The following is an 11,695-nucleotide window of genomic DNA, read 5'->3' on the forward strand; positions in this document are numbered from 1 at the left end:
CTGGAAAGTGAACCCAAAGCTTGATACATGCTATGCAAACAATCTATCACTGAGCCATGTCCTCTGCTTCTCATGGTGGCAGGGGGTGGGTGGGGGTGGGTGGGGGTGGAGTGGGGGATGGAGTGGGGAGACAGTGACAGATACTCTCCTGATGTGTGCTACCCCCTCCGGCATCTACAGAGTATTCTAGGCAAATATTCCACCGATGACCTCAACCCAAGCCCTCTTTCTGCTTGTGTGTGTGTGTGTGTGTGTGTGTGTGTGTGTATTTGTGAGATAGGTTCTTACTAAGTTATCTAGGCAGGCCTTGAACTTCTAACATTCATCCTCAGGAGACCTGAAATGGCAGGCCTACCCATCAGCCCCAACTCTGACCACTTTTGATTTCTGTGCCATCTGCTTCATCTTCCACCCAGGGGTGGGTCTGTGCCTCAGCTCTGTCCAGCTATAGAGCAGATGAGACAAGAGAGCATCCACCAGCCCAGATAGGCTCCAACCCTTCCTAGAACTCCTTATGGGGACTGATGGAATCCCCAACAGGTCCTAGTGTGGTAACTGGCTTCAGTCATCTCAGCTAATGGGCCAAGCCTGGCTCCTCGAGCCAGTGATGGAGTGATAGAGAGAATTTAGACCGACCTCAGTTTGAGCACTGTGGTGGCCAACCCTACCCAGCCTGTCCCATGGAAACCTCTGTGAACTCAGGGTCATCCTGTCCCTCCAGCATGTACTAGGGTCTCTAGCATCTTCGGGGTCTTCCAGAGCCCATAAGGACATGTGCAGACCACAGCCATATAAGGAAATACAAATATTGGGAAAGACCAGTAGGAAAATGCATTCCTGTCATATACTGCTGGCTATCACACCAAACCAAACAGCATTGTTAGTCAAGCACAGAGTGGGTGGGTCCTCTCTGCACCACACTACAGGAGACTCAGTTACAAGCCTGGACAGCCAGGGGGCGGATCACCTGCTGGTGTTTCCCCCCACATCCTGGGAATTGACTTGGGTCCTCATAAGGCTGTCAGCTTGGATGTCTGCCTGTGGCACCTGCTCTTGGCTTGCAGGGGGTTCCTTACAGCATGGTGGGTGGCAGAGCTCTGTGCATCTAGGGAAAAGCCAGTGCAAGCTTTCTGTGTGTGTGTGTGTGTGTGTGTGTTAGTGAGTATATGTGTGAGTGTGTTAGTGTGTGTGACTGTGTAAGTGTGTAAGTATGTGTTAGAGTGTGTCTGTGAGTGTGAGAGTGTGTATGTGCGAGTGTGAATATGTGAGTGTGTATGTGAATGTGTGAAATTGTGAGTGTGTATTCATGAGTTTGTGTGTGAGATTGTGTGTGAGTATGTGTGAGTGTGTGAGAATGTGTGACTGTGTATGCGAGTGGGTGAGTGTGTGTATGAGTGTGTGTGAGAGTGTGTGTGAGTGTGTGTGCATGTCTCCACTCTTCCATGGGGACAGGTATAAGTCACAGAGCAAGAAGAGTGTGAGGAGATGCAAGGATGGGAACTGCTATGACCAGCTGAACGTCCCACCCCAAGGAGGTAACAGATGAGGAAGAGCTCAGAGACCAAGGGAAGGAAGCATCCCCAGTGACAAAGGGCTGAAGGGGCTCTGAGGTGGTGAATTCCACAAGCCAGCAGCTGGAGATGTGAATGTCAGGGTGGGAATGTCCAACAGAAGATGGGGAGTCGCAGCTTTTATGTTAGCTGCACAGAGTTCTCCCGAGTGTCCACCACATGCAGGCAAGATCTGTTCCCAGCGTCAGCGAAAAGGCACAAGTAGTAGTCTAAGGCTCCATGTCAGATGCTACGGGCTGCGAGGAGTAAGACGCCCCCCCCCCAGCCGCGTTCACTCATAATTGGAGCTCAGAGAGGTAGCAGTGAGATGGGCCAGTGTCCTCCTGGGTCATCAGACAGCCCGAAGCATTCACACCACCCCAGGCATAGTTTGTAACTTCCACCTGCCCCCCATCTCACATGTGCCTGGATGCCTGGCTCCAAGCTTGGGCCTAATCAGCCTGGAGGAAGGAAGCCAGACTTCCCTATTTCACATGTAGCCTCCATGGGTGTCATTCCACTTAACCAGGAAGTTCCTCATTGTCCCCTAAGCACAAACTCATCATCAGTCACCATGCACTCAACAAAGTAAGCCTCCCTGGGGAGTGGAGAAGGATAAACAAGCCGCAATGGCCTCTGGGGAGCTGAGCCATAGCAGAGTCTCCTGGCTCTGCCTGGCACCTGCCCACTGGGGACCCCCACAGGTGCTGGGCTAGAGAGCAGCATTTCCTTCCTGACTGTTCCCCCTTTCTGTCCCAGGTTCTGGGGCTAAGCCTGGGACCATAGCTTGGTCCTGACACTTGACCAGGAAGCCTGGTGTATCCTATAGACCTGGCCCTGCCTTGTTGGCCTGCCCTTCCAACCTTAAGGAAGGTTTTTGCCATGAGCCCTTTTCCCCATTTCATCCCAGATAATGGAGCTAATTGACCACGATGCAGAACAAGACTAAAACCCAGGATGCCTATCTCCAGGTGGGGTCACGGAGGGGACACTACTACCTCTTCTCCCTGCCCCTCCCCCCATCCAGACCCACCACCACACAGTGGTGTGTGTATGTGTGTCTGTGTGTGTGTGTGTGTGTGTGCGCGTGTGCACAAACTTCCTTGTTAATTGCCCTAGTAGTGCAGTAACACATCTGGAGTTAGTTTTAAAACAAATCCCAGCCTCCGTATCATCTCGCTCATAAATACTGCAGTATACAAGAGGGGCTTTCAATAATTTTCCATTTAAATGATGTTGGCTTTCTCCTACGATCAGCAAAGCACACGCTCACGGGGTAAAGACTGGTGGTGGTGGTGGGGGCTGATCGGGCCTCCCTGAGTGGGTTCTCCACAGCACCCCAATTTAACCCTGTACCTTCTCCTCTCTATACACCCCAGTATTAAAAAAAAAAGTCTCAGTGTTGACACCAGCTCAAGACGTATGGGTCCCCAAGGGCTCTGGGGACACACCACTGGTAGCTGCAATTTTCCATGGTTATAAACACTGTGCTGAACATCTTTGTGCAGGAGGCAAGGCGTGGTTTTCGAATCATCGTCCAAGGAAGGTTCCCAGACCTGGAGTCCACCATCAAAGAGCCCAGCCTAGATTGCTTTCCAAGGAGACACAAACACCATTCAGTTGCTCGTAAATCATGATGCCATGTGCCCCAATGCAGAGGTCACTGAGCATGGAGAACGGGGGAGGGGGGGAGCAGGCCTCTTCCCGCCTCTTGCCCCCCACTCCCCCCCCCGCGGCTGTGGTGGTGTGGGAAGGCTTTCTAACAGGGTGCCACAACTGACTTGACTCAATTTCCCCATCTGGAAAGTGGTCCAAAATGACATGCGTTGTAGGTCCTCTAAAGGTTCCTGACACCTCTGCAGAGAAGGTTGTCCCCCCATGTTGGGAGAGGACAATCAGTCCGTGGTGCTCAACCACTTTACTGTGACCAGGATTTCCTCTGAAGAATGTATTTCCCTTCCAGGAAGAGGGTCGTCGATCTCTGCATGGATTGAGTTGTTGGCCTTCCTCCTCAGGGGGAGGTGGGTGTTGGCAAATCCAGGCAGATAAGAGTCAGTCGCTCCCAAAGCTATTCCTTCCAGGACTCAGAAAGAGCACTTGACCAAGAATTCACAGCCTCAGGCGTCCTCAGATCCCAGACCCAGCTAAGCCACCACCTTTGTCCTCGCCTAGGCAGATCATGCCACATCCCCGTTCCACAGATGGGGAAACTGAGTTAGGGCACATCTAGCCTTGTATAAGTTTCGCCCCTTGCCTTGCTCAACCAAAACCCAGATTCCCCCTTTCTCTGAGCCTCTCCGCCCCGACCGGTGTGTTTGTTCCAAAGGGATGTCCAGTTGTACCGAACGAAGCTGGAGTAGAAATCAGGCGCGGGGGACCTAGTGCTGGCTTGCAGATAGAAGGAACCCTCCCCAGGGACGCCTAAGTACGCACCCGTCTGCAGCCCCGCAGCGCCTCCAGGTCGGCGTAAGTGCCCTTGCGGCTCCACTATAGCCCGGGTGGAGTCTCCGTGAGCAGACCAGACGCAGCGATGCGCAAGGGGCGCCCCCTGCCGACGTCAGATAGGAGCGCAGACCCCAGACCACGCCAAGATTCCCCCCAGAGGAGGTCAGCTAAGGCCCTGACCACGAGTGACCAGTACCCAACAATGACTCCTTCACAAGTAACCCGGAAGAAAAATCACCCACTGAGGACCCCTGACCATCAGTGACCCCCACCCACCAAGTAGCCCTTAATACCAATAGCCCTATCAATGATTTCTTCCATTTAGACACTTTCCCATCAGTGACCCTGCCCATCAACAACCCCACTTATCAGGGATCCTGACCAAAGCAGACCCATCCGTCCCGAAGAGCCCCTCCCACTGTGGACCCCTTCCCTTAATGACTGTTCACCAAAGCCCCCATCCATCAGTGACTCTTCTCACTTCAGCGTCTATTCACCGAGACTTCACCTATAAATAGGACTTCAGGCCCACCTAGACCATGCCTTCTTGGGACTCCAGCCCAACAATGATGGGGCCCACTACAGAAATGTGACAATCAGTAATCACAGGGCCACCGTGGCTGGCCTGTTCCCACCTGGCCCCTAGCTGTCCCTGTCCCTCAGGGTTTCAGGGAGTACTGGGACCATGAGCGTGCGAATTAGCGAGTACTTCACTCACAGGCTGTCTGCTCTTCCAAGTCTTCGTCGGCTTTTAGTCCCATCTTAGAAATGGGCAACTGAGGCCTCTGGCAACTGCATGGTTCACCCTGTTTGACTCCCACAGCTCGGGGTGTGATTGCTACTGAGGAGCCCTAACTCAAAGGCTTCATCTGTGGGGCGCTCAGGCAGAGGGATGCTGGACCGAGTTGATGAGGCAGGAAGTAGAGAACCAAGCAGTTAGGATGAGGTTACCCTGGGCACGGGGGCTTGAGCGCCCTCCAGTGGTCATCCTCTTGCACCCCTCCCTGCTTTTGTCTGAGAACCATCCTTGTGTTGAGGAAGAAGGGGTCCTGGGATGCTGAGAACAGGTAGCCATGTCCCAGAGGTGGGAGGAACGAGGAAGCCTGGACAACGCTGGGTGCCAGCGCCTGCTCATCCGTACCTCCTACCCATCTGTACTAGCCTCTGGGACGCACTGACAGAGACTGCAGCCAGCAGGGAGGAGGGACAGAGAGTCCCAAGGGCAATGGGAAGGTCCCGAAGCACAGAGGACCAGGTGGACATGGAAGTGTTAGAGGAAGGTGTCTGCTTCCCCCTGGTGACCTACACAGATGTTTACCAGTCCGGTCCTTGTCTAAGCCTGCCTGTGGCTGAGCCCAGGGGGTCATCAGGGACCACTGTGTGACCAACATGGGGTGAGCAGGCCCTGCTGTGATATCAGAACCTGCATATGAGTGTATCTGTTTTATACCAGGATGGCATATTGGCAGGGCCATGGCTGCAGCCCAGGCTTGGGGACCTGCAGAGCCAGGTTATGCACTGCCCAGCCTTGTGCAGCCTGAGGTACAAAGGCACCGAATCCCAGCAAGGATTTAGGAGGTGATGTTGGCCTCTCACTGAGAGTTCCCACTTAAAGAGAGCTCACTGCCTCCAGAGGTACCTCAGTCTGTTCCTGGTCAGTTTGGTAACTTAAACTTGGAAGTTTGTTTATTTGTTTTCTTTTGTAGTGCTAGGGATGGAGCCCAGGGCTTTGTATGTACTAGTAAAATGCTGCCCTGCTTGGTCACACCCTCAGCCCCTCCCTGGGGGATTCTAGGCAGGGACTCTACCACTGAGCCACGCCCCCAGCCCCTCACTGGGGGATTCTAGGCAGGAGCTCTACCACTGAGCCACGCCCCCAACCCCTCACTGGGGGATTCTAGGCAGGGGCTCTACCACTGAGCCACGCCCCAGCCCCTCACTGGGGGATTCTAGGCAGGGGCTCTACCACTGAGCCACGCCCCCGGGATTCTAGGCAGGGGCTCTACCACTGAGCCACGCCCCCAGCCCCTCACTGGGGGATTCTAGGTAGGGGCTCTACTACTGAGCTGTACTTTTAGTCTTATGAGACAGGCTTTCCCTAAGTTGTCTAGACTGACCTTGAGTTCACTCATTAGCCCAGACAGGCCTTGAATTCTTAACCTTTCTGCCTGGTCTCCTGAGTGTTGAGGCAGCAGCAGGGTAGTATCTTCACCACTATGAACATTACAGATTAAAACCAGGCAGGTAGATAAATAGGTGGGTTATGAGTATAGAGCTCAATAGATGATGGTAGACAAGTAGATAGGTAGATAGATAGATAGATGAGAAAGAGAGAGAGAGAGAGAATGAAAGACATCTCATGGATGGAGGAACAAAGGGATAGAGAAATGATTGACAGTTTGTCCCTGACAGTGCTGACCTCTGCTGTAGCATGGAGTCCTGTGATTATTGTGATACTCAGCTCAAAGAATGCAGATGAATGAGGAAGAACAGTGTTTTCACCCCTGGAGGACAAAAGGACAGTGAGGGGTGGGGTGGGGTGAGGCCAGTGCCTGAGTCCTCCCCAGAGCAGGAGGAGACCTGCAGGAGGGCCGCAGTGAGGTCTTCACTGAATGGAGGCCACTCCGCCTAGAATACCCCAGTGAGGGGCTGGGGGGGGGGTGACCAAGCAGGACGGCATTTTACTGGTATGTATGAGGCCCTGGGTTCTATCCCTAACAGTACAAAAGAAAACAAATAAACAAACTTCTTTCAAGTCACCGAACTGCCCAGAAACAGACTGAGGCATCTCTGGAGGACACTTCTCATCTCTTGCTTCTGTGTGTGTGTGTGTGTGTGTGTGTGTGTGTGTGTGTGTGTGTATGCGTGTGCGTGTGTGTCTGCAGGTGAAATTTGGAGGTCAGAGGCTAAAGCTGGGCTCTTTCTCAACTCCTCTCCATCTCGGTCTCTACCTAGACAAGGAGCTCATGGTTTCCACTAACTGGCTGGGCATCAAGTCCTGGGATTTGTCTGTCTCCACCCACTAGGGGCTGGAATTACAGACTCGCTCTGTAATCCACGCTCAACTTTTTAAAATATTAAAGATGCCACGCTCAACTTTTTAAAGTATTCTAGTTCACGTATTTACTCATTAGGGAGGTTGGCACATGTGCCAAGGCGCGTGTGTGGAGCGTGGAGGACAATGTGCAGGGTTTGGTTCTTTCCTTATACCCGTTAGGTCCCAGGGATCAAGCTCAGGTTGTCACCTTGGTGGCAAGCGCCTTTACCTACAGGGCCCTCTCACTGGCCCTTATGAGGGCTCTAGCGATTGGAACTCAGGTTCTTGTACATTTTAGCATCTGAGCCAACTGTTCTACCCTCCTTGTCATTTTTGTTTGTTTGTTTTTCTGTGACAAGGTCTCACACTGCAGCCCAATCTGGCCTCAAATCTACATGTAGCCCAGGCTGAGCTCACAGTCACAATGATCTTCCTGCCTCGGGCTCCTGAATACTAGACTACACGTCTATGATGCTGTACCTGGCTCTCTGTGTCCTCTACTCCCCTCTTACCCATTCAGGACTCTGGTCTGGGAACAACCAATTGCTACTGAGCCATCGTATCTGTTCTCCCATCTCAGGCATGTCTGTACCGACACAAAAGGTTCAGATAATGGCACAGCTGAGTCTTATTCAGCCCCGTCCAGAGGTATAGAAAGGCTAACTATGATAGGAACCACGCAGTGCAGAGTTGTCCCAAAGGTGGTGACTACTGGAACACACAGGACCTGGTTCCCCAAGACAGGCATAGGAGAGACACAGAGACTCTGTCCAGTGCTGAGTCCTCCGATGAGCCTGACATACCCAGGAAGTTTCCACCAGGCAGCTGATGCTCATGGCTGCCCAGCCTGGGCTACCCAAGGAGGCAGAAGGACAACCCAGGGCATGAGGTCTTGGCCCCGCTCCCTAGAATTTCAGAGTACAGCGAGGGGAGCCCCATTGGTCGGGGATTCAATTAGTTGGAGAGTCGCTGTTAATTTTACAGGCTGTCCTGGTCAGAGAGGCTGCACCGGGTGCTTTCCGGGCAGCTCTTACCTCTCAGCTTGGGGTCAACATGAGTGGAGGCGGCAATGATGCCGGCCAGGGCATTAATGAGATGCCTCTAGGTGCAAATGTGAGTTTAATAGGTGTTACTTAACGCAATACGCCTCCCGCACACCCGAGCCGCTGCATAGGCCTCCTGCCTCGTTAGAATAAGTAATTAGAGTGTAGGAACACTGGCCCTGACACTTTAATAAAGTGTCAGCCATCACCGATTTGGTATTTAATAAAATAAAATTAAATATTTATTGTATTTTGGGTCTGCGGCATATTTAAGACACACTCGACCCCACCTGAGTCCCCTACCCACCTCCGAGGAATCTCCACTTGACAATGGGATGTGGCAGAGAGAGACCCAGAGGCAAGGGACAGAAGGGGAGGGAGGCAGGAGGCATAGGTGACCACCCTGTGGACAGGAGGGACACAGAATTCCAGCTTGGAACCGCACTTTTATGTCTCTCTTCTGCTTTTTGTCCCCTGCCCCACCTCACCAACTTCCAAAGTCACTTGCAAATTGTCCACCAAGCACAGCAGGCAGGGTCAGCCCAGCTCAGCTGATCCCAGGCTTGCATCTCTATGGGAGACCCCAGTACAGCCCAGCCCCAACCCTGGCCACCAATAAACAGAGGTGTGACATAGGAGCTGGGATGCGCAGCATGTCCCCAGGGAACAGAATAGTGAAAAGACCACCCAGCTCCACAAGCCCTTGGCACCCCTCCCCTCAAGGGTGGGACCCCGGGCCTCACCTGTCTCTCCTGCGTTCCCCGGGAAAGATTTGTCTTTCTGATTACAGCAGTGATACACAGGGTGCCGGAGAAGAAAAGACCCAGAAGGGGAGAGATGTGTCAGGCAGGGTACCAGCAGCACAGAGAGCTTCTCTGAGAAGCAGCCGATGCTGCAGGCCTGGAGAGGCTGAGGCAGGGGGATGACAGTTTAAGAACAGCTGTGCTGCAAGCCACAGATGACATCTTTCTGCACCAAGTAAATGAACCCCCAACTTCCCCCAGGGTGAGGCACAGCTGTCTGGGCAAGACCATGCTCTGGTGCAAAGCATCCTTTTGATGTGTGAGCATCCTTTTGATGTGTGAATACTGAGTGCACTAGAACACTCTTTCCGTATCATTCAGAGCATTCAGAATTGGAAATGAGTCGAACACTCACCACAGGACGGGGACGAGGCACCTTTGAGTAAAATACTATGCAGCTATGAAAAAGCACAGCCCCACACATGAACCCTGTGAACATGTCCCCAGTGAGGTGGCAGTCCTGGCCTGTCTTCTCTTTTATCTCTCTTCCTTCTTCTTTTCTTCGTCTCTCTTTTCCCTTTCCATCGCTGCCTCTCCTCTTTGATATGAAGTGGGAATCCCCACAGCTCACTACCAGGACGGGAACTTCTGAGTTTGCTGACCCTGCCCCGGCCCACGTCTAGGCACTCCACACACTCAAGGAAACTCAGGGCCCTTGCTTCCCTCTCTCTGATGGGGAAACCAAGGCTCTGGCAGGACCTGTGTCCTACCTGACCCTCAATCCCTGCCCATCTCTGGCTCTCACCCTGGGTGCTTACTCATGAGTGTGTACTGACAATAGGTTTGGCTGTGGAGGATGGAAAGGCCTGAGGCAGGGTTCACAGTCCCTTGGAACCCACCCCTCAGGACGGCCCATTCTCATGGAAGGTTGGAAGCAGATGGCATCACAGTCCCGCCTAGACCAAGACCAAGGAGCCTTGCTGTGGAGCTGATGCTACTGGACTGTGGAAGGACATGGCTGGGAAGGATCCCACCTATCCTGGCTGGGCCCAGGAGTATCCCAGATGCAAATCCAATTGGGGATTTTCCCACCATGCACTGTGGCCCCTGGATGAGGTGGTTCACATCCCAGAGCCTGCCGGACGTGCCCCACAAGCCAGGCAGGGCTGAGGTAAAGCAGGCTGCTCTTACACAGCAAAGTGGGACTCTTGAGGCTAAAGCAATGGCTAGGCAACCCACCAGCGAGCTAGGGAGGTCCAGCTGGCCTCAGTGGTCCCTCAATCTGTACCAGAAAACTCCAGAACTGTGGACTTCAAGGACAAACTCTGCTCAGAGGTGGGTGCTGGGCCTCAGGCTCTGGAGTCTTTTATGGTCTTGACCTTGAGAGTATTGAAGCCAGAGCTCCCTGCTCCTTCCTCATCCCTGTCTTTTGGGAGCTGATCCCCCGAGAAGCCAGATCTGCCTGTGGGGATGCCCCTGAGCCTCAGTTGCCAGGCAACTGCCTGGTGCACCCGGGCAACAGCGGTCTTGAGCCTCACCCTGGTGATAGTGTTTCCACTACATCAGTACTGCTTGTCCCCAGGGTAACCTCCCACCCTTGTCCCCAAGGCAGGCTGAATCCTGGTCATCACAACCTCACTGCCAGATGTCTAGGCAGGAGCCCAGTAGTGATACTGTGGGAGAACTCTCTTCCCAGGCCAGAGGGCAATTGTCACCTGTGGGGGGCCTATCGTCGTGTCTGAGATCCAGCCAGTCCCACATGGGCCACCACCACCTTCTGCTCCTCTCTCAAGAAATGAACTGGCTCCCACAGGCTTCTGGCTCTACTGTTCAACCCATCTATGAGGACATGATGGGACCCCGGAAACTGTCCCGTGTCCCATGGTCCGGGTCCAGGCTCCTGGTCTCAACAGATGTGGAAGCTCACGCTGGCAAACCCATCCAAACAGCCAGACAGCATCACGTGGAAACTAGTTGCAGAGAGCAATTAACACTTCATTAATAATCGATGAGTTGCCAATTTGCACGTCGCCCAGGAACAAATGGCAGATCAGGTTCAGCTGTGACATGAGGACTCTGGAGCCAGAAGCCAGAGGGCAGCCAGAGTTCCAGAAGTGATGGGGAGTGGGGCTGGCGGGGGTAGGACACAGGCATTTATATGTGTGTGAGAGAGGCTCCCTCTTGTGTAGGGCTGGTGAGGGTGGAAGCTCTGTCCCATGCTCTACAGCACAAGGTAGAGACACAAGTCCCTTCTGCTGTGGTGAACCATACAAGAAGCAAAGGCTAGATGATATAGCTTGTCACAGGCCCTGGGCCCAGGACACAAGTCCCACCCTTTCCTCTGCAGCTATGGGGCAAGGGGGCCTTTATGGAGACCCTACTGCATACATACTTCATCTACACATCAAGCCAGGGGTTTCCCTACTTGAAAGGCAAGGGTATCAGGTGCAGAGCAAGGGGCTGAGTCTAAGCTTGGACCTCCCAGCTCTGCCCTGCCCCAAGTTCTACATCGCCCTGTCCTCCCACCCCCACCCCACTCCAGAATCTGATGATTAACCCTTTCCTAGCATCCAGCAGCTGCAGGCTCGAGAGTCAAGGAGGGCTCTCGCCAGCAGGAACCGAGGTCCAAAGACTGCTTAGGCCTCCTAGCCCTGCAGATGAAGCTCTGCCCTGCTGCCTCCCCTGTGACCTAGCTCCGCTCTAGCTGACCGGTGCTGAGGAAGACATCTTGGAACCAAAAGTCCTGAGGAGCAGATAGAGGCACGGGAATACTCCAGGAAGACTTCAAGGGCAGTCATGGTGTCCCGTGGCTGAGGCCACAAGGATGGTCACAGAGGCTCCCAGGGTGTAAGGGATCTGGAAAAGCCAAGCATGGGA

This window comes from Mus caroli, chromosome 5 (genome assembly GCF_900094665.2).
Source record: "Mus caroli chromosome 5, CAROLI_EIJ_v1.1, whole genome shotgun sequence".
Taxonomy (NCBI): domain Eukaryota; kingdom Metazoa; phylum Chordata; class Mammalia; order Rodentia; family Muridae; genus Mus; species Mus caroli.